This window comes from Pongo abelii, chromosome 6 (assembly GCF_028885655.2).
Source record: "Pongo abelii isolate AG06213 chromosome 6, NHGRI_mPonAbe1-v2.0_pri, whole genome shotgun sequence".
NCBI classification, from domain to species: domain Eukaryota; kingdom Metazoa; phylum Chordata; class Mammalia; order Primates; family Hominidae; genus Pongo; species Pongo abelii.
This window is the reverse complement of record NC_071991.2, coordinates 22,451,746-22,479,290: the sequence shown is the minus strand read 5'-3', so window position 1 is coordinate 22,479,290 and position 27,545 is coordinate 22,451,746. Positions and strand designations below refer to the sequence as shown.

The following is a 27,545-nucleotide window of genomic DNA, read 5'->3' as shown; positions in this document are numbered from 1 at the left end:
GCTTAACTATTTTTATTTCCCATTTCATGAATTCTTTGTGGAAAGTTATTTCTTTTAAAATAGCATGCTCATGAGGTTGAAGGGGTAAAGAACATTGATCTCATGGTTACAGTGTGGATGAAAATTTAGCCTGAAACATGCCTGTTTGCAGCAGCCAATGAAGGAGGGTTATTAATTTCACAAGTAGATAGTGGCAAAAGGCTGCTTCCAAATAGTATTTGCAGGCCAGCTGTGGTGGCTCACACCTGTAATCCCAACACCTGTAATCCCTCGACTTTGGGAGGTCGAGGTGAGCAGATCGCTTGAGTTCAGGAGTTTGAGACCAGCCTGGCCAACATGGTAAAACCCCATCTCTACTGAAAAGTACAAAAATTAGCCATGCGTGGTGGCAGGCACCTGTAATCTTAGCTACTCAGGAGGCTGAAGCAGGAGAATCACTTGAACCCAGGAGGCGGAGCTTGCAATGAACCAAGATCATGCCACTGCACTCCAGCCTGGGTGACAGAGCGAGACTCCGTCTCGGAAAAAAACAAAACAAAACAAAACAAAACAAAAACAAAACAACAAAAAAAATAGTATTCAGATTGTGGTCTTTATTGTCTATAATTTTCTTTCTCTTCTTCCAAGAATATTGAAAAACAAAGTTTAATCTTTTAAGATCTTAGAGTTATTAAGATTGTCTTAGGATCAGGACACTTAAATCTGCCAAAATCTGGTTGTAATGATGGGTCATTTATTTTTATTATTTTTTTTTAATTTTTAAAATTTTTATTTCTCAGCCTTGGTATTCTGATATGTAAAAATGCAAGTATCTTCAAAGATAGAAAACATACACAGATATCATTAAGATGGCAGAACTCAGTATATACAATCATGGAGCAGTGCCTTCTACCAGCCCTCCAGCTAACTGCAGCTGCAAGCATGATTCTCATGCAGTCTGGTACTTAGTGTTCAACTAGTGACCCAGCTTCCTGAATCATGCAGAAGGGCCATCAGCAAATGGCACTCAGGCATGGAGGCTTGAGAAAAGATCCCACACACTTGAGGCCATGTTAGACATTTCATAAAAGGATTAGGTGTGTTACCCCCGGCTTTCTCCCCCAGAGTTTATCGAGACTGATAATAAAGTAAATGCATTATAAGCCACACATACAAGTTGTGGAGTCAAGGAAACAGAGTGACTTTTCTGTGTGTCCTATTTTATAGGCTTTAGTTAAATTATTTGTGGCCTTGGATTGGGGGCAGGATTTTGTTATTATTATTTTTTATTATACTTTAAGTTCTGGGATACATGTGCAGAACGTGCAGGTTTGTTACACGTGCCATGGTGGTTTGCTGCACCCATCAACCCATCATCTACATTAGGTCTTTCTCCTAATGCTGTCCCTTCCCTAACCCCGCACCCCCCGACAGGCCCTGGTGTGTGATGTTCCCCTCCATGTCCATGTGTTCTCATTGTTCAACTCCCACTTATGAGTGAGAACATGCAGTTTTTGGTTTTCTGTTCTTGTGTTAGTTTGCTGAGAATGATGGTTTCCAGTTTCATCCATGTTCCTGCAAAGGACATGAACTCATCCTTTTTTATGTCTGCATAGTATTCCATAGTGTATATGTGCCACATTTTCTTTATCCAGTCTATCATTGATGGGCATTTAGGTTGGTTCCAAGTTTTTGCTGTTGTGAATAGTGCCGCAATAAACATACATGTGCGTGTGTCTTTATAGTAGAATGATTTATAATCCTTTGGGTATATACCCAGTAATGGGATTGCTGGGTCAAATGTTTTTTCTGGTTCTAGATCCTTGAGGAATCATTACACTGTCTTCCACAATGGTTGAACTAATTTACACTCCCACCAAAAGTGTAAAAGCATTCCTATTTCTCCACATCCTCTCCAGCATCTGTTTCCTGACTTTTTATTGTTTGCCATTTTAACTGACATGAGATGGTATCTCATTGTTTTTGATTTGCATTTCTCTAGTGACCAGTGATGAGCATTTTTTCATCTTTGTTAGCTGCATAAATATTATATTTTAGATTATTCCTGCTTTCTCTTGTGGGCATTTAGTGCATTAGTCATTTAGTGCTATAAATTTCCCTCTAAACACTGCTTGAAATGTGTATCCCAGAGATTCTGATATGTTGTGTCTTTGTTCTCACTGGTTTCAAAGGACATCTTTATTTCTGCCTTAATTTCATTATTTACCCAGTTCTCATTCAGAAGCAGGTTGTTCAGTTTCCATGTAGTTGTGTGGTTTTCAGTGAGTTTCTTAATTTTGAGTTCTAATTTAATTGCATTATGCAGTGAGAGCCTGTTTGTTATTATTTCCGTTCTTTTGCATTTGCTGAGGAGTGTTTTACTTCTAATTATATGGTCAATTTTAGAATAAGTGTGATGTGGTGCTGAGAAGAATGTATATTCTGTGGATTTGGGGTGGAGAGTTCTGTAGACGTCTATTAAGTCCGCTTGGTCCAGAACTGACTTCAGGTCCTTAATATCCTTGTTAATTTTCTGTCTCATTGATCTGTCTAATAATGGGTCATTTATACTTGCCTTTGCTTTAAACCTGCTTCAATAGTTAGTAAATATGTTTCTAGAGTTTTTTCAATTTAAAAAAATTGACCTGCACCTTGCTTTGGATTGTACTAAAATCTTATTTCAACACAAGCATAGTCTCCTGAATTGCTTTGGTTTTGTTCAGCTGAAGCCTTTGGGAGCACTGAAGCCAAGGCTCTACTGTACCAAAAATTTGAAGGCCATGCGAATGATCTGTATGTGGAAGGACTACCAGAAAACATTCCTTTCAGAAGTTCCTCGTGGTATGGAATCCCAAGGCTGGAAAACATCATTCAAGTGGGCAATCGAATTAAATTTCTTATTAAAAGGTAAGATGATAATCTGCAGAAACAAATTCAGTGTCTTCCCTAAGGAGAGATTAATTCGATGAGGAAGGGCCTTTTGTTCCCTTCTCATCATGACTTCCTTATATTTACAATTAACATTTAGATTCACTTGTTGAACAAACATGTATTTAGTATAAGTATCAGATGTGCAAAATTGGGTCTAGCAAGAACCGTGTCCTTGGGAGGCTTAATATGAAAAATGCAATGAAGAGTTATTGAGCATTTTTAGGGGAGAAGTCAAGGATGGTATACCCAGATCAGTCATTTGTGCATCCAGAAGGGAGGGAACATGTTCCAAATATGAGTAAAGGCAGGGAGATGTCAAATATGTCCACATATTCACATACCTCACCCATTCTGTGTGGAGTGAGGAATGCCATGTGGGCATGGTGGGATTGCATAGATAGACTTGGGTGGCCAAATGGAGGAAGGCCTTAGATCCTACAAAAGCAGTGGCAGTCATGAAATGGTCTCATAGCAGTTCCCTCTTAAAATAATTTGGATCTGCCCTTTAGAAAGGTTATTCTGGCTTGATTTTGAAGGGTAATACATGGGTAGTTTGAGTGTTGGGGGTAGGAACAGAAGGCCTGTCTCTACTCATGGAAGGAATGTTGAAGTGGGTTGAGTCTTGCTTACTGATTGAGGTTGTGCATCTGTGTATATTCGTTGGGACTGAGTTATGTATGGAGAGGAAAGGTTTAAAATGATACAGCAAGCTGCTTCTGGCTCTGCTGTGGGACAGTTCATCTAAGATTCAGAAACAGAATTGAGCTGGTTTGGTGGAAAAGTGACTTTTGCATATTTATCTTATAAAAAGATGACTTTGGAGACATCCAGGTGGTCTCATCTGAATGTCTGAAAATTACTGTTTTCAAAATTCAAGTCACCAAAATTATTATTTTCACTATAAAATGAAGGCAGAATGGATTATGTTTAAAAATTGGCCAGGCACAGTGGCTTACGCTTGTAATCCCAGCACTTTGAGAGGCTGAGGCGGGTGGATCACCTGAGGTCAGGAGTTCGAGACCAGCCTTGCCAACATTGCAAAACCCCGTGTCTACTAGAAATACAAAAATTAGCCAGGTGTGGTGGCACGCACTTGTGGTTCCAGCTACTTGGGAGGCTGAGGCAGGATAATTGCTTGAACATGGGAGGCGGAAGTTGCAGTGAGTGGAGATCGCACCACTGTACTCCAGCCTGGATAACAGAACGAGACTGTCTCAAATAATAATAATAATAATTAGCAGTGCACAGCTGTGTGAGAAAGGCCTGTAAATTTCTTCTAAATGCTTTATTATAATATTAGTATCAACTATGTATTTACAGTCCAGAAATTCTTACTCACAATACAACCGAAGTTACTCAGCCAAGAACAAATACAACAGGTAAAATAGTTGTGAAATCCTTTTTAAAAGCACAGATTAATCTTGAAGCTTTTAAAAATTAATCTTTTAAAATGATGGAACTGCTCCTTCCTTCACCTCTCCAAAAAATCTTTTGCAGAAGCTCAATACAGGCACTCCTTGATTTATCAATATGCACATATGCAGTGTACGGATAACTGAAGCTTTTTTTCTTTCTTCCTTTTTTTGATACAGAGTCTCACTCTGTCACCCAGGCTGGAGTGCAGTGGTGCGATCTCGGCTCACTGCAACCAGGCGCAAGCAATTCTCCTTCCTCAGCCTCCTGAGTAGCTGGGATTACAGGCGTGCGCCACCATGCCTGGCTAAGTTTTGTATTTTGTGTAGAGACCAGGTTTCACCATTTTGGCCAGGCTGGTCTCAAACTCCTAGGCTCAGGTGATCCTTCTGCCTGAGCCTCCCAAAGTGCTGAGATTACAGATGTGAGTCACCGCACCCGGCATTAAGCTTTGAACTTTGACCAGTGGTATCCAAGAGAAATACAATGTGTGCTGCAAATGCAAGCCACATACATAATTTTACATTTTCAAGTTCAACCTGAAATCACTATAAATAAATACACAATGAAGTATTTCACATTCTTTACTTCATTTGCATATATTCTTTTTGTTGCGAATTGGTGTGTCTTTCATACTCACAGCATATTTCAGTTTCAAGTAGCCACACAACTGTTCAGGGATAGCAGTTACTGTCTGCATTTGGACCTTAATGTTTACTCATATGAGCCCTGTTCCTAAAATGGCAAATACTGTAACTCTGGCCTGCACACGAATAGCACAGCCTAATAGGAAAGATCTAAGAAGTCCCCATTGAACAAATAATGTTCTTTTTTTTTTTTTTTTTTTTTTTTTGAGACGAAGTTTTGCTCTTGTTTCCCAGGCTGGAGTACAATGGGGTGATCTTGGCTCACCGCAACCTCCGCCTCCTGGGTTCAAGCAATTCTCCTGCCTCAGCCTCCCAAGTACCTGGGATTACCGGCATGTGCCACCATGCCTAACTGATTTTTTATTTTTGGTAGAGGCAGGGTTTCACCATGTTGGCCAGGCTGGTCTTGGACCCCTGACCTCAGGTGATCTGCCCACCTCGGCCTCCCAAAGTGTTAGGATTACAGGTGTGAGCTACCGTGCCCAGCCTATTTTCTTTATTAGAGCTCTTTGTTAGAGTTTTCTTTCTTTCCCATCTTTTTGTTTGCCATTGTACATTGTCAGAGTAAGTGACCAGAACTTGTAGATTATCTACCACCTTAGGAACTTAAGTTGCCAAGAACCAATAACTAGCCATTTAGTATGAAGTTTTGTATTGTCAGGAAATAAGTGTTGGGAATCAAGTATGAATTATACGTTCTTATTAGGTGTTTACAAATTTGTGCAGTTAATCATTCTCATTAATACTACGGTGAATAAATGTTCTCAAGTTGGGTTAATGGGTGTGTCCTAAAATACTGCTCCTTCAGCTCTCACAGTACCTTGGGGCAATGAGTGAAGGTCAGTCAGTGTGCCAAATAGATTTTGTGTGGATTATGGCATGGAAAGTGGTTGAGAAATTCTGTAGTAGGGTAAGAAAATAATCCTTGTCCAGGAGTCCTGCAGTGGAGAAGACAAAACTCAGTGGTTAAGCATGGTTTTTCTTTCTTTCTTTCTTTCTTTCTTTTTGGGACAGAGTCTTGCTTTATTGCCCAGGCTGGAGTGCAGTGGCGTGATTTTGGCTCACTGTAACCTTCACCTCCTGGGTTCAAGCAGTTCTCCTGCCTCAGCCTCCCAGTACCTGGGATTACAGGTGCATGCTACCATGCTGGCTAATTTTTGTATTTTTAGAAGAGACGGGGTTTCACCATGTTGGCCCAGCTGGTCTTGAACTCCTGACCTTGTGATCAGCCTGCCTCAGCCTCCCGAAGTGCTGAGATTACAGGTGTGAACCACTGTGCCGGGCCCTCAGCATGCTTTTGATTTAGCCAAAGAATCAAAGCATTGGTGAAGAATTGAAGATTGGAAGTTACACATTTTTTGCTAAGGGAAGTAATAGAGAAAGAAAAATATTCCTGGAGGTAAATCTTCAGTTTGGATTAATGTGAACATGAAGAAACCTGTAGAAACCTTCATTTCTCAAGACAAAGCTCAAATTCAAGGTTGTGAGGAGTGCAGTCACTGCTTTTGTTAGGGGCAGTTGTGACAGTGATTGCAGAAACTGAGACTGCAAAGCCTGTATTATATGAAGAATGTGCAAGCGCCATAGAAGACACTGCAAGGATTGGGTGCTGGAGCAGTGCTGGACCTGCCATCATCAGCAGATTGCAGCAGAGAGAATCTCCTCTCTTGCCATCACTAACAGCACTTGACTTTGTCCCACTCCTAAAAGATCTTGGAAGGAATTAAAGGTGCTTGGTGGTTTCTCATTCCAACATAACCTTACTTGGCCTGACCATGAGCCATGCATTAGTCTTTGGACAGGGCAATTCAAATCACAGACCACATAACAAAATAATTTTGTGGCCATCAGAACTGTCTCCTTAAACACACCATGGATGCACTGTGTCCTCCGCTTGGTGAAAGGTAGATGTCACACGCGAGAAGGTGGTGGAGCCAGGCACGTGATGGAGCCTTGAAGAGTGGGAGGTGGCAGCTGGCTCTGTGAGGAGGGTGTGAAGTCCTCCCTGGGAGAAGCAGATGTCAGAAAAGGAGGTGAGGGTGGGCAGAAGAGGAGGCGGAGCAGCAAGTGAATAGAAGCGCTCGACCTCAGAGGAGGAGAGTCCCATGTCTTTACTGGTAATATTCAAATGTGGTTGATACCGGAGTTATTTTCTGTGGCTGAATGGTTCAACTACTCTGAAATCCATGGGAAAAAAAAAAAAAACCCTCATACTAAAAACCCTTGAGATGCTAAGTTTTAAAGTGAAGGAAATGTTACAAGATTTTCTGAAACCACCAACCTTTAGCAATATTTTCAGACCTTCTCCAACATTTTCCACTGCCTTTGTCAGCAATCAGAGATGACCTTCACACTGAGGCAAATCTTCCACTTCCCTTACCCTTTTCCTTTTCTCTCTCTTTCTCTCCTTTCCTCATCCAGTAACTCCAGTCGGACTCCATTGTCTCCAAGTCGACTTTCGTCCTCATCCACAACTCCTCCACACAAGCCCTGAACACCTGTCCATGTAAGTGACATCCTTTATGTCTTTATTTTTATATTTTATTGTATTTTATTTTATTTTATTTTGAGATGGAGTCTGCCTCTGTTGCCCTGGCTGGAGTGCAGTGGCACAACCTTGACTTCCTGCAACCTCTGCCTCCTGGGTTCAAGCATTTCTCTGCCTCAGCCTCCCGAGTAGCTGGGATTACAGGCACCCACCACCACACCTGGCTAATTTTTGTATTTTTAGTAGAGACGGGGTTTCACCATGTTGGCCAGGCTGGTCTGGAACTCTTGACCTCGTGATCCACCCGCCTCAGCCTCCCAAAGTGCTGGGATTACAGGCATGAGCCACCGTGCCTGGCCCATGATTTACTATTTATAAGAACATGGGCTTACTACTTGTGTAACACTTATCCCTGTATTTTAGATGGGAGTTGCTCAGGTTTGGTGACTACATCTGGCCTCTCAGGGAAATGGCCAAGTTGTTCACATCTCACCTGTATAATGTGAAGTTGTTTGTCAGCTTCATTGGTTACTACTGTGAAATGAGTTATAAAGGGAAATTTTTTATTTTATTTTTTATTTTTAGTAGAGATGGGGTTTCACTGTGTTAGCCAGGATGGTCTCGATCTCCTGACCTCATGATATGCCCGCTTCGGCCTCCCGAAGTGCTGGGATTACAGGCGTGAGCCACCGCGACTGGCCATAGTAAGGGAAATTTTTTATAAAAAGAAATAGATTTAGGCTGAGCCCAGTGGCTCACACCTGTAATCCTAGCACTTTGGGAGGCCAAGGTGGGTGGATTGCCTGAGCTCAGGAGTTTGAGACCACCCCCGGCAACATGGTGAAACCCTGTCTCTACTAAAATACAATAAACAAAACAAAACAAAAAAATTAGCTGGGCATGGTGGTAGGTGCCTGTAGTCCCAGCTACTGAGGAGGCTGAGGCATGAGAATTGCTTGAGCCTGGGAGGTGGAGGTTGCAGTGAGCTGACATCACGCCATTGCCAGCCTGGGCGACAGGGCAAGACTCTGTTAGTAAAATATGTCTCGTACCAGATGCTTTTTGGTCTCCTAATGACCTATCAAACTGCAGGTTTTTTGGCATTGTAATATATTCAGTTGCACGTTTATTCAAGAATTAAGGACTTTTTATATCTTCATTATGTGCCGAGTACTGGGTGGGTTACTAGGTGACAGAGATGAACAAATTCCTGATCCCAGGATTTCACAGTGGATGTTGGAATTTAGTGCCATTTAGCTTTATTCAATTCTGCAGTAGTCCCAAGATTTTCCAAGATCATCCTGTCCTCCAGTGTCCTGTTGATTCAACTTCAGAATATATCCCGGAGTCTGTCCCTCTTCATTCCTCACTGCTGCCACGCTGGACCCATCTGCCATCATCTCTCACCTGGTTTATCTCAGTAGTCTCCTAACTGATTTTCTTGTTTCCATGCTTGCCTCCCTCGGTCTATTCTGTCTTTTTTTTTTTTTTTTTTTTTTTTTTGAGACAGAGTCTTGCTCTCTCGCCAAGGCTGGAGTACAATGCTGTGATCTCTGCTCACTGTAACCTCCGCCTCCCGGGTTCAAGTGATTCTTCTGCCTCAGCCTCCCCAGTAGCTGGGATTACAGGCACGAACCACCATGCCTGGCTAATTTTTTTGTATTTTTAGTAGAGACAGGGTTTCGCCATGTTGGCCAGGCTGGTCTTGAACTCCTGGCCTCGAGTGATCTGCCTGCCTTGGCCTCCCAAAGCGTTGGGATTACAGGTGTGAGCCACCGCACCCAGCCTGTCTACTCTCAATACAACAGCTAGAACAGTCCTTTTTCAGTGGAATTTAGATCATGTTTACCCCTCTGTTCAAACTCTCCAGTGGCTTTCTGTTTTCTACATGATCTTGCCCCCTACTACCTGTCTCACTGTGCTTCCTGCTATTCTCCTGCTCTTACTCCTCTGTATAAACACTGAGCTCATGGCGTTTCCTTTAACATGCCAGGCATACTTAACCTTGTCCTGTCTCTGGGCCTTGCTGTTCCCTCTGCCTGGAACATTCTTCCCCTAGTGTCTGCATGGCTCACTGTCTCACTGCTTTGGATTGAGGCTCAAAAATCACCTTATCAAAAGTGCCTCCAGGGTGCTCTACGTAAAATATATCCTCAACTCATTTCCTATTTGGTATCTGACTCCCCCACTCTTCTTCACTAAAATGTAAGCTCCATAAGAAAAGGGATTTTGTCTGTTTTGTTCTGTTGTATCCCTAAATACCTAGAAGGTGCTCAGTAAATATTTGTTGGTTGAATGACTAAATCACCCTATTATTGAATCAGTCAATGTCCTCTGTAGAAGGGACTTCTCATACCAGTGGTGCATATCTGTATGTTAGCTGGTGTAGGGAGGGACGTGGTCAGAATGGCTCTGTCTGTGTGGAGTAGTTTTGGTTAGCATAATCCCAGCAGGCTCCTATTGGGGTTAAGCCACAGTTTTAGCCTTATTAGTATCACTCTTTAATCATAAAGTCAGAGGATGTTAAAATTGGAAGGGATTTGGGAGACTGTTCGGCTCGCTTTCTCATTATTGATGTGAGAATAACAGAACCTAGCAAAAGTAAGTTAATTACTCACAATCGTAAAGCTGTACAGGTCAATCTGAAATTAGGCTTCTGACATCAGACTCTGTAGTCTTTCCTACGTGTGTTCTCCCCTGGCTGAGACAGTTCATGGGCTTTCAGATTTGACGATTTTCTCTCCAATCTCTAAACAGGAGCTTTTATCTGGACATTCTAGGTTAGCCTAGATGGACAATGACCCTGTTTGGTGTGGAAAATCCCAAAGGTTGACCATTGTGAATAGGAACTACCCTAGATGTGTCAGGAGCACTGCAGGCACGCTCACTCCTCCATTTGCTGGAGACGTGTAGGGTGGAAGGAAACCCAAATCAAGACCATTTGCTGCTTCAGTTCTTTTATTGCATGTGACAGTCCAATGTGTCTCCATTTAAATTCAGATTTTTTGATGAATGGTCAGACCAGCTGCAGGCCCTTTGGGCCAGAAGTCTTGATCTCGCCAACTGTTCATATTCTTTTCTCTTTTCTCTTCTTTTCTTTTCTTTCCTTTCCCTTCCTTTTCTTTCTTGCCTTTCTTTTGTTTTTAGATGGAGTTTTACTCTTGTTGCCCATGCTGGAGTACACTGGTGTGATCTTGGCTCACCACAACCTCTGCCTCACGGATTCAAGTGATTCACCTTCCTCAGCCTCCCGAGTAGCTGGGAATACAGGTGTGTACCACCACACCTGGCTAATTTTTGTGTTTTTAAAGTAGAGATGGGATTTTACCATGTTGGCCAGGTTGGTCTCGAACCCCTGACCTCAGGTGATCTGCCCGCCTCAGCTTCCCAAAGTGCTGGGATTACAGGCATGAGCCACTGCGCCCAGCCGATAACAGATATTTTTTGAGCCCCTGCCAAGTGCCAGGCACAGATCTAGGTGCTGGGAACTTAGGGGAGAATGAGTAAGACAGTCTCTGTTCTCGGGGAGCTTCTGTTCTAGTGGTGGTGTGCTGGTGGAGAAGCAGACTATATACATGCAACAAATGATATGTTTTCAAATGGTGATAAGTAATTTGAAGAAAATAAATAGAGCTTTGGGAGTTAGAAAGTTTGGGCTTTGGGATGGGCACTGACCTATTGGGGTGGGCAGTGAAGACCTCTCTGAGGAGGTGACATTTGAGCTGAGGCAGCTCAAAGAAGATCTGGGCAAGAGTGGTTGTAATGGGTAGAACATCAAGTGCAGGGACCTGAGATGTGAATGAACTTGGCACGGTGTTTAAGCACCATAAAGATGGTCAGGGTGGCTGGAGCATCGTGGATCCTGGAGGAGCAAGTAATACTCAGATGAGGATGGAGCACCTTCTAGGCCATGGAAAGGAATCTGGATAATTCCAATGGAGTAAGAAGCACTGCAATTAAATCAGGGGTCAGCAAACTCTATGGCCCATGGGTCAAATCTGGCCTGATGCCTTTTTTTTATGAATAAACCATATTGGAACACAGTCTCCCCAATGGGTTTACATATTGTCCATGGCTGTTTTTAATGTTACAAGAGCAGAGTTGAGTAGTTTCAACAGAGAACATATGGCCCAGAAGCCTAAAATATTTACTGTCTGGTTTTTATAGAAAAAGTTTACTGATCCCTGAATAAAATCTAAGTTTTGAGGAGACACTCTGGGTACTATTGGCATGGTGTACCCAGGTATACTTTTGTCTCTTACCATTCCCAGACTGGGTACTACTCTGTGAATGAATGGTAAGAGACAAGAGTATACCTGAATAGTTCAGATAAGAAATAACTAGATGTTGGCTGGGCGCGGTGGCTCACGCCTGCAATCCTAGCACTTTGGGAGGCTGAGGTGGGTGGATCACGAGGTCAGGAGATGGAGACCAGCCTGGCCAACATGTTGAAATCCCATCTCTGCTAAAAATAGAAAAATTAGCTGGGCGTGGTAGTACATACCTGTATTCCCAGTTCCTTGGGAGGCTGAGGTAGAAGAATTGCTTGAATCCAGGAGGCGGAAGTTGCAGTGAGCCAAGATAGTGCCACTGTACTCCAGCCTGGGTGACAGAACAAGACTCTGTCTTGGAAAAAAAAGAAAAAAGAACTAGATGTTGAGCCACCAGAAAACAAAGATCACAGTTTTTATTCTGTTTAAAAACACCTAGCTATGCTTCATACTCATTAAATATTGTTGAATGAGTGATGAGATGCTGAATAGGAGGTGCCAGTGAATATGAAGGGGAAGCGAGGTTTTGAGAGATATTTAGGAGGTAAATATGATCCACCTGCCTCGGCCTCCCAAAATGCTGGAATTACAGGCCTGAGCCACTGTGCCTGGCCAAAGGCAGGTTTTTTTGTTTTTGTTTTTGTTTTTTTAGATGGAGTTTCGCTTTTGTTGCCCAGGCTGGAGTGCAATGGCACGATCTCGGCTCACTGCAGCCTCCGCCTCCTGGGTTCAAGTGATTCTCCTGCCTTGGCCTCCCGAGTAGCTGGGATTACAGTCATGTGCCATCACACCTGGCTAATTTTTTGTATTTTTAGTAGAAATGGAATTTCACCGTGTTAGTCAGGATGGTCTCCATCTGCTGACCTCAGGTGATCTGCCTGCCTCAAGCTCCCAAAGTGCTGGGATTACAGACATGAGCCGCCGCACCCAGCCAAAGGCAGCTTTTTAAAGGGTTGCACAGCACTGCATATGCTACTTAAAATGAGATTATTATTCTTCATTCTTAGAATGCCAGTTGGTTTTATTCGTTGATAAGTTCCCAGTTAGTCATACTCACAAGCACAACATTGATGATGAGTCTGACATCCCTTCGTAACTTAAGAATCGTTAGTATGACTGCCCTATGGAGGCATACTGCTCTATCTCAGGTTTATTTCAATAATAAAACCTTTGGAAGTTTTAATAATGAAACTTACTTAAGGCCCTTTGCTCAAGATATCTGAATCACTGATCACTGCAATTACTCCCATGGCAGCCGTAGAGCAATTTAACAGGATAATAGTGAATAAGATAAATTACACTTCAGAATCTTAATGGATTGATGTGCAAAAGTATGTAAGGGAAGATGGGGGTGGGAGAGGAGTGCCTTTCAAATTTCTGCACACAGTAATAAAATAGGGAACTGGGCCATTGTAGCCATTACTGCTAGGGATTAGTCATCTAGTAGCAACCTCTGGGGCTCAGTGGTGAGTAGAACATCCTGTTTATTATAGACAACAAATTGGGCTAATTCTCTTGTTTGTGTGCCTCTCTGGAGGGGGTGGAAATTCTAGATGATCTGCTAATTGTCTGATTTAGAATACTCCCCTTTCTACTAAAGAATTAGTATCTTTGGTGTGAAAATAGGGAGGCAGACTAGTTTTACAACTAGCTACTGGCCAGGAGGATAAGTTTCTGCCAGGTGAGTGGTTAAAAAAAGGCAGACTGGAAAAATAACTGTGGGATGGTAAGTATTTCTTATTTACAAGGCTAGCATAAATTCTCCCCATGTGTTGGGGATGGAAGAGGGGATGGATTGGTTAAGAAGTGAGTACTATGCTTGCTTTGAGTGTCCCTCGATTTGTGTTTAGGGGAGAAAAGTGAGGATGTGGTTATATGGGTAGGGGATGGGCCCAGGGAAGGGGCCCAAGGAAGGAAATTCAGGAGACTTGACTGCAGTTCCATCCTTATGGACATTCCTTGGCACCTGGTCACATTATGAATGCCTCACCATCTGCTGGGTATTGATTTTTCTTTTTTTTTTCTTTTTCTTTTTTTTTTTTTTTAAGACAATTTCACTCTTGTTTCTTAGGCTGGAGTGCAATGGCGCAATCTTGGCTCACCGCAACCTCCACCACCTGGATTCAAGTGATTCTCCTGCCTCAGCCTCCTGAGTAGCTGGGATTACAGGCATGTGCCACCACACCCAGCTAATTTTGTATTTTTTTCTAGAGACAGTGTTTCTCCATGTTGGTCAGACTGGTCTGGAACTCTCAACCTCAGGTGATCTGTCTGCCTCAGCCTCCCAAAGTGCTGGGATTGCAGATATGAGCCACCTCACCTAGCCAATCACGATTTTAAAAAACCGCCATAGCCTAGTTAATGATGTTTAATAGCTCATCACCACGAATCATTGTGCACACTCACTATATCAGAGGCTCTAAACTACCCAATTTTTTTCTTTTTTTTTTAGATTGAGTTTTGCTCTATTGCCCAAGCTGGAGTACAGTGGCACAATCTCCGCTCACTGCAACCTCTGCCTCCTGGGTTCAAGGGATTCTCGTGCCTCAACCTCCCAAGCAGCTGGGATTACAGGTATCCACCACCACACCGAGCTAATTATTGTATTTTTTAGTAGAGACGGGGTTTTACATTGTCAGCCAGGCTGGTCTCAAACTCCTGACCTCAAGTGATCTGCCCGCCTCAGCCTCCCACAGTGCTGGGATTATAGGTGTGAGCCACCAAGCCCAGCCTAAACTGCCCAATTTTAAAGGGATAATTGGGAAAACAATTGTTTAAAAAGGAAATGGAGGAGTTGCCATGACTGCGGTTAGCAGTGTGAAGACCCTAGAAAACCTGTGTAAACTCCTGGGGGTTCACAGTCTACTGCCTGTTCGAGAGCTTTAGAAAACCAGGAGCCTTAGGAGACCAGGTTCTGAAAGCTTCCCAGGGCTGTATAAACTTCTACATTAAGTTCCATGATGCCCGATGAGTAGTCCCACATTTCCACAGTAGACACGCTATTGCTCCTCCTTCCTTATCATGAAAAGAGCAGAAGATGCAGATAATACACGAAGCAGGAAGACAAAGGGGAGACACTGAACTTGTCACCCACCTTTGGGTGCCCCTCATGCTTTGTGTTTCCCATTGAGCCTCACTTATCAGTGACATAGGGAATGGTCCCTTTGCTCTCCACTTTCCCTGTGGCTGCCTGGAGATAGGGGAGGCAGATCGTGCCACTTGCCGACATTATGTTGCTGTGGATTCGTTGGAGGGACAGGAACAGGAAATTTTCCTGGTGGTGTATGTGTCACTGGGGATCACAGGGGTACTTTTTAATCTTCTCACTGGCCTCTGTGATTCTGTGGCCCTGGTTATTATATGTTCAGAAACTGTCAGCTTATTTGAAAGTGATACTCTTATTTTCTATTTAAACATTGCCAAAAACCATCACACTTTTTTTTTTTATTGAAACATTTTTGTATTTTTTATTTTTTGGAGACAAGAGTCTTGCTCTTTCATATAGACATGAAGGGACTCATAGTCCTTCCCCTACAATATGTCTTTAATTTAATAATATATCAATGAAGGGTCATGTCTGAATGAATTATAGAAGTTCAGGACCTAAAAAAGGAAGCTCCCAGAAACCGGGGTTTGGTTTATTTCTACTACTACACTTGCTATTGAAACCAAGCAGACAACTTCATTTCTCTTGGATTCAGCTTTCTCATGTGTCAGAATGGGAGAGGAAGGGAGGCATTGGGATAAGTGTCATTCCACCGTCTGTACTTGTAATCTGGCTAACACACGTGTGAAAAATACTTAGATTTGTTGACAGCAGCTTCCTGGAGTGCTGTCTTGAACGATTCTGAGGAGGTTTAGCAAGAAAGTGTGTTACAGTTGATTGGGTGTATCTGTCATGGAGAAGGAAGTAAGGAGTGGGGAGCACTTGCAGCATTCCCCGGCATTCCTGTCCATTATCTCAATACCTGGTGCTGACGTTTCCTGTCACTTATCAGGAATCCTGACTACTCTGTGTCTGATGACTTGAACTTACTGAGTACTGCTTAGTTGCATCATAGACACCACCTGTCTTTGAACAGCTGCCCTGCCTCTTGATGAGAATGCAAAGGCTGCTAGGGGCCACTGCTGTATGGAATGGCCTTTGGTCATCTCTGCTTAGAACACAGAGGTCATTTTTACTGATAACATAACTCTCCTTTTGATTGAAAGTGTTAAAAGGGGCCAGGCACGATGGCTCATGCCTGTAATCCCAGCACTTTGGGAGGCTGAGGCAGATGGATCACTTGAGGTCAGGAGATTGAGACCATCCTGGCTAACATGGTGAAACCTCATCTCTACTAAAAATACAAAAAATTAGCTGGGTGTGGTGACATGTGACTGTAGTCCCAGCTACTTGGGAGGCTGAGGCAGGAGAATTGCTTGAACCCGGGAGGTGGAGATTACAGTGAGCTGAGATCACACCACTGCACTCTAGCCTGGGCAAGAGAGCAAGACTCCATCTCAAAGAAAAAAAAAAAAAGAAAAGTGTTAAAATATTCCTCCTGAAAGTACTTATCTTTTAGGCTTGTTCTTCAGATTTGCCCAATATCCTAAGCAAAATGCCTTCAATATGAAGTGAATATTGCTCGATTGTAGAGAACTTGTTCTTAATGTACTTGAGAATGCAGATACAAATAAAAGAATGTCTGTGTCAAATTTTATCTTCTACAAATTATGTTCTCTTGCACTTTCAGCTCAAGCTCTTGGACTCACTGAGACAGTAAAAGTACCATATTCTGTGTTTGAATCAAACCCCGAGTTCCTGTATGTAGAAGGCTTGCCAGACAGAATTCCCTTTCCAAGCCCTACCTGGTTTGGAATTCCATGACTTGAAAGGATTGTCTGTGGAGTAATAAAACCAAGTTTGTTGTTAAAAAGTAAGTTCCAGGCCGGGTATGGTGGCTCACGCCTGTAATCCCAACACTTTGGGAGGCCAAGGCAGGTGAATCACCTGAGGTCAGGAGTTCAAGACCAGCCTGACCAACATCTCTACTAAAAATGTAAAAAATTAGCCGGGCATGGTGGCTGGTGCCTGTAATCCCAGCTACTTGGGAGGCTGAAGCAGGAGAATTGCTTGAAGCTGGGAGGCAGAGGCTGCAGTGAGCCAAGATCACAGCACTGTACTCCAGCCTGGGCGACAGAGTGAGACTCTGCCTCAACAACAACACCAATATTAAAAAAGTAAGTTCTATTTGCCACTGTAGTCATTTCTGGAATTAAAACAATAAAACGATATTTCTACTAAAAAGTTTTTCTAGCTAGAGGTGACAGGCGTGGCTGTAAGTCCTTGATAGAAAAGCCTGGCTCTGAGCTGCAGTCCTGGCACTCTCCATTACCCCTGCAGTCCCCCATCCTGTATTCAGCTGTCTTCATCAGTGCAAGAATAGTGACCACTGCCTCCATGGTGTTGAGAGGCACCGTGGTGGCTCACAATACGTCTAAGTACTTGAATGAAGTCTAATTTGCTGGGTTTTATCTGCTCTGTTATTCCTGGGTCAATCTTGTGAGCGACTAAATATTGATGATTGAGTTTCTTTTCTTTTTTGTTTTTTTGAGACAGAGTTTCACTCTTGTTGCCCAGGCTGGAATGCAATGGCGTGATCTCGACTCATTGCAAACTTTGCCTCCTGGGTTCAAGCAATTCTCTTGCCTCAGCCTCCCAAGTAGCTGGGATTACAGGCATGCACCACCATGCCTGGCTAATTTTTGTATTTTTAGTAGAGACAGCTAATTTTTCTGTTTTTAGTAGAGACAGGGTTTCACCAAGTTGGTCAGGCTGGTCTCGAACTCCTGACCTCGGGTGACCCACCCGCCTCAGCCTCCAAAAATGCTGGGATTACAGGTATGAGACACCGCACCTGGCCTGATGTGATGGTTGAATTTCTTATTATATCTACATTTCTGTAGAATTTTAGTGGCTGAAGAAAGTATACTAGTGTTAATTTTCTTTTTCATGAAAGAAGTAATTTACTCTCCGTATAATTACTTGCCAATCATGGGAAGGAAAAGTCAGAGTTTTTGTCCACAATGATAGAAATTATTGTTACATTACAGGATGATTCTGCGAACGCCTTTAGGGAAAAACACTGGTCATATCGGGACTGTTTTACTAGCTGTGAGACCACCCTTGTACTGGCTACCGTAACATTTCTTGGTTTTCTTTCTAGACCTGAACTAGCTATTTCCTACTCGCCTCCTGGAATGGCTAATAAAATAAACACTAAAGGTAGAAGATTACCTGTACTTCCTATTATATTTCACTGCATTAAGACATCCTTTCTCAGCATTCCTTAAATCACACAGAATCATTGGCCACTCTCTTTGTGGAACTTGCAGTTAGTTTCTTGGCTTTTTAAGGTGTTTTATTTAATGGACCTGTTTTTCTTTCTTTTTTTAAAAAAAATTTTTTATTGGAAATGTTACATTTGCAATCCCACTTCATTCATGTTTCCATGGCTTTGTTGAGCCCCCTGTGGAGGATTACACTACAAGTTTAATTCTGCAGTTTCCTTTGAAAAGAGCCAAAATGAATAAATTTTAATACTCTGCTCTTATAAAGCATCTCCTTCTGTATTTTTTCCTACAATGTACTAAAGTAATTCTGTGCTTATTTTTCAGCTTCGCAGTCCCCAAAAAGACCATGAAGCCCTGAGAGTAATGAAAAGGTTCCTGAAATTGAGGTCACTGTGGAAGGTAAGGGCCAGTCCTTGGCATGTTTCTGTTGATTCTCCAGTTTAATAGTTATGTCAATTCACTAGCTACATGTGTATACAGATGAAGGTAACCAAATTAGTTTTACGTGTGAACAGCTGTCTGTGATAAAGCTAAATTTCTGAATGTCTTTAATTAATTAATTAATCAATCAGAGATCTCTCCTCTACACGAGGTGCCATCCTTTCCTGAAGGAGCTCCTTGTATAGTGCATGAGGCGTTCCTTTTTTTTTTTTTTTTTTTTTTTGAGACAGAGTTTCACTCTTGTTGTCCAGGCTGGAGTGCAGTGGCGCTATCTTGGCTCACAGCAACCTCTGCCTCCTGCGTTCAAGTGATTCTTTTGCCTCAGCCTCCCAAGTAGCTGGGATTACAGGTGCCCACCACCACACCCAGCTAATTTTGTATTTTTAGTAGAGACAGGGTTTCTCCATGTTGGTCAGGCTGGTCTCGAACTCCTGACCTCAGGTGATCCATCTGCCTCGGCCTCCCAAAGTGCTAGGATTACAGGCATGAGCCACTGTGCCTGGCCAAGGTGTTCCTTTTGGTAAAAAGACACACTCTGTGACCACACAGACCTGAGCCTGAATTTATAAAGATTTGAACAAGGTGAACAATGACACCATGTAGAAGGGAGGTTAATTCCAAGGTGACAGGAACTTTATGAAGTAAATTACACTTAAATTAGGCCTTGCTGGAAGAGGAGAATGTCACCAGGGAGAGACAAAGCTACTCCTGATAGAAGGAATAGCATGAGCAAAAGTGCAGATTAAAAAGTCCAGGTAATGATGACAATCTCATTCTAGGGAGCATATTTTATTCCAACTATATCTGATGTCTCAAAAACTTTAGAGTCAGAAGAAGTCCTGGGACCAGCTGGTTCTAGGGTCACAGTAGTTGTACTCTAAAGCAACTGGTCCATACTGTCTTCAATTTATATATTGGTGAGGGAAGCAACTGAAGAAGTAATGACCCCAAAGCTTCACCAGGATAGTGAGATGAGAGGCCACCACAAAGACCAAGACGTTCAGAAGGAAAGGCAGGACAGTGAGAAGACAAGCTGTCCTGAAGCCAAGTAACACATGCTTAGGTTGAGAGGTGGAGGAGAAGGTATTTTATAGCATGGTGACACATTCTGCAAAAGCACTGAGGGCTGCACAAGACAGTGGTGTGAGCCTCCGCAAAGAGAGAGTGCCAGGTCAGCGAGCCCTGGGGGAATACAGTCTCCTTTAAAATATTCTGGACAGAGGAGAGCAGCTAGCAAAGTGAGTCTGATTTCTACTCTTCATCTCGCCTCCTAACTCTAATATAAAGTGACATTGTATATGCTGGTGCTCTGATCTCAGTCTGTGGATATTAGATATTAAGATTGGGGAGAAAATAAAACAGCCAGTTAATGTGCACCATTTTTACAGGCACTGTCAGTAGCATTTAAGAAATAGCATGTTTCTCAAAAGTAAATTAGTTCATAGTAGTCAGTTGGCACATTCATTCAGCATGTACTTCTATGAGATTTTTTTGGTATCTTTAAACTCTTCATTCATTAATCCTGTTAACTCAAAGCTGATTTAATAACATAAGCTCTTGGTTATGAACTAGATGTTAGGAACAATAGAGAAATGTAGAGCTAATGTAATGAGTTAAAAGGATTGGGGCTGTAGGAATAATGTTACCAGGAATAAGTTGAGGATTGTTTGCAACTGTAGCTAGCTATGATTTTCCATATAGGGAGGTGCCTGTTTTTCTCACATAAAAGTAATTGTGCAGGTAGGCTGAGGCTGACATTGGTTCAGTTGCTCAAACATGGTTAAGACTGGCTTCCCTGTGCTTCTCTTCACTCTCCTTTCTGGTGCACAATGACCAAGAGAGCTCCTGTCATCATGTCTCTATCCAATTATAAGTAAAGAAAATGCAGCATGAGCCCTGCCTGCACCCATGGTCAGGAAAAGCAAGAGGTTTTTTTTGAATCCTAGCAGAATTTTGCATAAGCCTCTTGGTTTTAAAAAAGGTGAATTTTAAAATAATAAAATAAAGCACAAACTCTGAGGCCAAAGTGATAGGATTTAAATCTGTTCTGCCACTTAGGAAAATTACTTAAATTCTCTGTTGTTTAGGTTGCACACCTGTAAAATGGGAGGAGGAAAATAATATTTGACTCATGATTTTTAAAATTTGAGATGTTATTTCTTTAATAAACAGCTGCTATCATTTCAGAACACTTGCTGTTTAGGCACGTAGGAATTTTTCACTAGAAGGAATGTAAAGAAAGACGACGGGCATTTGTAATGGATTTAACATTCATCATTTGACTGCCTGACTGACCCCCAGAGCTGTGATTTTACTCATGAATTTTTCAGAAGTCCCTTAGCTAGCAGTGAGCCTAACCAGCTTCCCACTCTCACCATTCAGTGCTCTTTTGTTCTTCTCTGTTTCCCCTCAAACTTGTTTACCCTCACAGAGTGATAAAAACTTGCATTTCTTTTCTTTCCTTTTTAGAGACAGGGTCTTGCTCTGTCACTCAGGCTGCAGTGCAGTGGTGTGATCATGGCTCGCTGTAGCTTCAAACTCCTGGGCTCAAGCAATACTCCCACCTCAGCCTCCCCAAGTAGCTGGGACTACAGACGTACACCACCATGCAAAGCTAAATTTTTTATTTTTTGTTGTAGAGATGGGATAGTGCTGTGTTTCCCAGGATGGTCTCAAACTCCTAGCCTCAAGTGATCCTCCTGCCTCAGCCTCCCAAATTGCTGGGATTATAGGCAGGTTATGAGCCACCTGTGCCTGGCCCCGTATTTCCTTTTTTTAAATAACAACTTTATTGAAATATAGTTCACATACCATAAATTCATTCATCAAAGTATGCAGTTCAGTGGTTTTTATAATATTCACGGAGCTGTGCATCTATCATCACAATCCATTTTAGAAGCTTTCATTACCCTGTAGAGAAATCTACACTTCTTAGCCACTAGATTCTACTCCCCCCATCCCCCTGTGTTCCCATAGGCAACCACTGATCTATTTTCTGTCACTATAGATTTGCCTAATCTGGACCTTCTTTTTCTTCTTTTTTTTGAGACGGAGTCTTGCTCTGTCATCTAGGCTGGAGTGCAATGGTGCGATCTCAGCTCACTGCAGTCTCTGCCTCCTGGGTTCAAGCAATTCTTCTGCCTCAGTCTTCTGAGTAGCTGGGATTATGGGCGCCTGCCACCACACCTGGCTAATTATTGTATTTTTAGTAGAGACAGGCTTTCACCATGTTGGTCAGGCTGGTCTCAAACTCCTGACCTCATGATCTGCCTGCCTTGGCATCCCAAAGTGGGATTACAGGTGTGAGCCACCGCACCCGGCTTGGACCTGTTATATAAATAGGATTGTGCAATATGTGATCGTTTGTGGCTGGCTTTTTTTTCCCTCTTAGCACAGTGTTTTCAGAGTTCCTTCCTGTCATAGCATGTGTCAGTATTTCGTTCCTTCTATGGCTGAATAATATTCCATGGTACAGACACACCTCATTTTGTTTATTCATCAGTTGATGAACATTTGTGTTGTTTCCATGTATTGACCACTGTGAATAATGCTGCTATGAAGATTCATTTATAAGTTTTTGTTTGGACATATATTTTTATTTCTCTGGGATATATACCTAGGAGAGAAATTGTTGCATTCTATGATACTGTACATTTAGCCTTTTGAGAAACTGTTTTCCAAAGTGGTTCACCAGTCAGGTGCAGCGACTCACACCTGTAATCCCAGCTACATGAGAGGCTGAGGTGGGAGGATCACTTGAGCCTACAAGTTAAAAGAGACCAGCCTGGGCAAGATAGTGAGATCCTATCTCGATTTTTTTAAAAATCAAATTAAAATGACAAGAGAGAAACACCCAAACAAAGTGGTTAAACCATTTTATGTTCCCACCAATAATGTATGTGGGTTCCAATTTCTTCACATTTTCACCAGCATTTCTTTTTTTGAGACAGGATCTCGCTGTGTCGCCCAGGCAGGAATGCAGTGGTGTGATCATGGCTCACTGCAGCCTCGAACTCTCAGACACTTGCGATCCTTTTACCTCAGCCTCTTGAGCAGTTGGGACTACAGTCACAAGCCACCACACTCAGCTAATTTTTTAATTTTTAGTAGAGACAGGGTTTCACTATGTCACTCAGGCTGAGTTTCGAACTCCTGGACCCAAGTGATCCACCTGCCTTGGCCTTCCAAACTGCTGGGATTATAGGAGTGAACCACCATGCCTGGTCCTCTATCTCTTTTCTCTCTTCCTTTTTTCCTTGGTAGATTGAAATGTGTCATGTACCAGCTATCCATCCAATGACTGCCCATCAGTTCCAAATTCACCCTTCACTGCCTGCTCTGCAAACATAGACGTGGGTTCCTTATATGCTTCCTCTATCAGCTGGTGCATTATTAATGTTGTCAGTACATTGTGCTAGAGGGACTTTGTAAGAGGCTGTTCTTTCTGATTGTAGGGTGTCAATCTCCACAGCCACTGAGCTTGTCCAGCACTGGGCTCCTGCCCTGCACAGTGCTCAGCAGCACCCAGTGACCAGCAGTTTCTCTGCACCTGCGTGGGTGGTTTTGTAATGAGACAACTGTTCATTAATAGCTTAATCTAGCACCGTAGAAGGTGGATTTTCAGCAAATTCCAGAGGGCAGATTGCTGGCATGTTCCACCATGTGGTAATGCAGCAATTCTGCCATTGAATTACCCACGACTGTGCCCTCTCCAAGGGTGGCTGAATCTCAGCCCTAGTGAGGAGTCCCTTCCTTGGTCACTCCATCTCATCGTAGGGACAGTAGGGGCAGTTACTGTTCATTGTATCAGCTGGTCCTATACTTTTTTTTTTTTTTTTTTGAGACTGGGTCTCCCTTTGTTGCCCAGGCTAAAGCGCAGTGACGAAATCACAGCTCACTGCAGCCATGACCTCCCTGGCTCAAGCAATACTCCCACCTCAGCCTCCCAAGTAGGTAGGACTACAGGTGTGCACCACCACACCTGGCTATTTTTTTTTCTTTGGTAGAGACAGGTTCTCGCTGTGTTTCCCAGGCTGGTCTCAAACTCCTGGCCTGAAGCAATCCTCCTGCCTTGGCTTTTCATATTACTCGAATTATAAGCATGAGCCACCATGCCTGGCCTCTGATAGTCCTATGTTCTCTAGAGTTCTTTTTACTTTTTGGTAGCCAATCTCTTATTATGCTGTTGCCCTGTTAAATGAATAATTCTCTGTATTAAATTTTACCACTTTAAACTTTTGAGTGGTTTTTGTCTCCTGATTGAACTCTAATATGCTAAGAAGGGTCCCGGCAGATAGACTTACACAGATGGGATTTGGGCATAGGTTTGGTTATCCAAGGGACCGTGCTGAGCTCCTTGCCAATGGAAAATGGGATGCTAGTGATTTCCAGGAAGTGACCTCACAGTTTTCTTGGAGGATTTTACTGGTCCTTCTTCAGGAAACCCTCTCCTTACCCCCATCATTACTCTTTCACTCTCATCTTTACTCATCTTTAGCCTCAGCCGAGATGTCTCACCCTACTCTCTCTGATGCAACAAGAAGCCCCTGGGGAACGTTTCAGTCCCGCTCTGTACTTCTGTCATGTGCTCATCACAGTCTGGTAAGTGCTGGCTGGCCTGTGATTCCTAGATTAGTCCATTTTGCATTGCTATAAGGAAACACCTGAGGCTGGGTACTTTATAAAGAAAAACAGTCTATTTGGCTCACAGTTCTGCAGACTATACAAGTAGCATAGTGCCAGGCTGGGCACAGTGGCCCAGACCTGTAATCCCAGCACTTTGGGACTCTGAGGCAGGAGGATTGCTTGAGCCCAGAAGTTCGAAACCAGCCTGGGAAACATGGTGAGACATTGTCTCTACTAAAAATAAAAAAAAAATCAGCTAGGCATGATGGTGCACTGATGCATGCCTATGGTCCCAGCTACTTGGGAGGCTAAGGTAAAAAGATCTCTTTAGCCCAGGAGGTCAGGGTTGCAGTGAGCCATAATTACACTGCTGCTCTCTAACCGGAGGGTCAGAGCGAGACCCCGTCTCAGAAGAAAAAAGCATAGTGCCAGCATCCGCTGGTGAGGACCTCAGGAGGTTTCCACTCATGGTAGAAGGTGAAGGAGGAGCCGGCACATCACTTGGTCAGAAGACTGAGCAAGGGAGAGGGGAGGAGGTGCCAGGCTCTTTAAACAGTCAGCTCTCACATGAACTAGTAGAGAGAGAACTCACTCATTACCTTGGGGAGGGCACCAAGCCATTCATGAGGGATCTGCCCCCATGACCCACACACCTCCCACCAGTCACCACCTCCAACATTAGGGATTCAATTTCAGTATGAGATTTGGAGGAGACAAACATTCAAACTATATCAATTTCATGCTACCCTGTAAGCTCTGTGAGGGCAGAAACTCTTATGCCTTGTTCACTGCTGTTTCCTGGGCACCTATTATAGTGCCTGGTATGTAGTAGGTGCTCAAGAAATATTTGTTAGAGCCTGATGTGTTGGCTCAAGCCTGTAATTCCAGCACTTTGGGAGGAGGGAGCCAGGGGATTGCTTGTGCCCAGGAGTTGAAGACCAACCTGGGCAACATAGTGAGACCCTGTCCCTAGAAAAAATAATAAACTGGTTGGGTGCAGTGGCTCATGCCTGTGATTCCAGCACTTTGGGAGGCCAATGTGGGTGGATCACTTGAGGTCAGGAGCTCAAGACCAGCCTGGCCAACATGGTGAAACCCCATCTCTACTAAAAATACAAAAATTAGCCAGGCATGGTGGCATACACCTGTAATCCTAGCTACCTGGGAGGCTGAGGCAGGAGAATTGCTTGAGCCTGGGAGTTGGAGGTTGCAGTAAGCTGAGATCGCCCCACTGCACTCCAGCCTGGGTGACAGGGTGAGACTTCGTCTCAACAACAAAAAAAAAAAAAAAGAAAGAAAGAAAGAAAAAAGAAAAAATAATATATTTAACCAGGTGTGGTGGTACATGCCTGTAATCCCAATTACTTGGGAGGCTGAGGTGGGAGGATCACTTGAGCCCAGAAGATGGAAGCTGCAGTGAGCCATAATCACCCCACTGTACTTCAGCCTGTGTGACAGAGGGGGACTCTGTCTCAAAAAAAGTAAAAAAAAAAAAGAGAAAATTTGTTGGGGAAAAAAAAGTGAACAAGAAAAGGTGTCAGGAGAGTACTGTGAATGTGGGTCATGTCAGTAGAGTGCAGAGACTTGGGCAGGAGCGGCTGGACCCCAAGAGTAAGTTAGTGGAGACCAGGTCATTCATCCTAAGCAGTTTGCCTTGTAGCATGTAGATGAAATATCCCACGTTGGCTGCTAGTGACTGAACTGGGCTTCCTGTTTCTGTGTTTGGTTTGACCATTACAGTGTTGAAGAACTATTGAAGTGTTGAAGAAACCTTGCAGTTTGCTACAGTTGAAGTGTTGAAGAACTGTTGAACTGTTGAAGAAACCTTGCAGTTTGCTACAGTTTCCCCCGGTGTCCCACATTACTCCAGCCTCCTTCCCTCTTGTAGGTTGCCTGACCCGCTGATACCTGTGTTTGCTATCCCTGCAGATGGGTGGGTAGGAGGCAATTTAAGGAGGAAGATTTAGTATATGAGTTATAGAAAGATAAATAGACTGGACACAGTGGCTAAAGCCTATAATCCCAGCACTTTGGGAGGCCAAGGCAGAAGGATTAGTTTGACCCAGGAGTTCAAGACCAGCCTGGGCCACATAGTGAGAACCCCCTCTCTACAAAAAATTAAAAAATTAGCCAGACATGGTGGCATGCACCTACAATCCCAGCTACTCAGGAGGCTGAAGTGAGAGGATAGCTTGAGTCCAGGAATTGAAAGGCTCAGTGAGCCATGATCTTGCCACTGTACTCCAGCCTGGGTGATAGAGTGAGAGACCCTATCTCAGAAAAAAAAAGCAAGAGAGAGATAAATAGATCCAGCACTGGTGGGAGTGTGCTTTTGAGTGCTCTTTAGGAGAAAATTTTATTTTAACATTTTTTTCTTTTTTAAATTTTTTATATTCTCTTTTCTTTTTTTTTTCTTTTTTTTCCTTTTTTTTTTTTTTTTTGAGATGGAGTTTTGCTCTGTCACCCGGGCTGGAGTATAATGGCACAGTCTCAGCTCACTGCAACCTCCACCTCCTGGGTTCAAGCGATTCTCTTGCCTCAGCCTCCTGAGTAGCTGGGACTACAGGCCCATGCTACCATACCCGGCTAATTTTTGTATTTTTAGTAGAGACGGGATTTCTCCATGTTGGCCAGGCTGGTCTTGAACTCCTGACCTCGTTATCCACCCTCCTCGGCCCCCCAAGTGCTGGGATTAGAGGCGTGAGCCACTGTGCCTGGCCAAATTTTTTATATTCTAGCAAACCATTTCTTCAACAAGGAGAAATTAATTTCATCCAAAGAGCCCTAGGAGCAGGGCAGACTCAGAAAATCAGAGGCACTGTAGTCAGTTTGAGCAGCTTATATCTTTGGACCGCTAAGTTGGCCAGCGTCAGTCTGGGTCCATTCTCGCCTCTTTAATTTCTCAAACACAAAGTGCCCTGCTGGAATCTGAAGTTGGATATGCAGAAGATCAGCAGTGACTCGGCAGCCTGCTATGTTTTGAGGCCTTACGCTAGGAAATGTGCGGGATACAAATGTAAGGGAAGGCTGGAATAGAGCATCTCCTGGGGAAACAAGAGCCAGAGATATGGTGTTGCCGCATGGAGACAGCCAGCTGGTGTTTGGCAGTACTTTGTGGAAAGGCCGTACTTTGGTAAGGTCTCTACAATCTGGAATGTGGCCTACAATATTATAGGCCCCCAAACTCCAGTTTTGTTTTTTGTTGTTTTTTTTTTAAGACAGAGTCTCGCTCTGTCACCTATGCTGGAGCGCAGTGGTGCGATCTCGGCTCACTGCAACCTCCACCTCCTGGGTTCAACTGATTTTCCTGCCTCAGCCTCCTGAGTAGCTGGGATTACACACGTCTACCACCGCACTCAGCTAATTTTTGTATTTTTAGTAGAGATGGGGTTTCACCATGTTGGCCAGGCTGGT

The 27,545-nt window shown here is 43.3% G+C and overlaps 1 long non-coding RNA gene across 10 annotated transcripts in view; it reads left to right on the top strand.

Annotated features, from left to right (window-relative positions):
- LOC100938019 (uncharacterized) overlaps positions 1 to 27,545 on the top strand; it is a 54,538-nt gene that overhangs the window by 14,669 nt on the left and 12,324 nt on the right. For 7 of the 10 annotated variants that reach the window (XR_008527439.1, XR_008527443.1, XR_010140682.1 and 4 more), the window contains 8 exons: positions 2,703 to 2,886; positions 7,392 to 7,476; positions 10,606 to 10,728; positions 13,801 to 14,303; positions 16,466 to 16,952; positions 18,390 to 18,464; positions 24,004 to 24,107; positions 25,872 to 26,015. This is a non-coding gene — a long non-coding RNA (uncharacterized LOC100938019). The remainder of the gene's footprint in view (positions 1 to 2,702; positions 2,887 to 7,391; positions 7,477 to 10,605; positions 10,729 to 13,800; positions 14,304 to 16,465; positions 16,953 to 18,389; positions 18,465 to 24,003; positions 24,108 to 25,871; positions 26,016 to 27,545) is intronic. The other 3 variants (XR_010140681.1, XR_008527442.1, XR_008527448.1) reach the window with 3 other exon arrangements.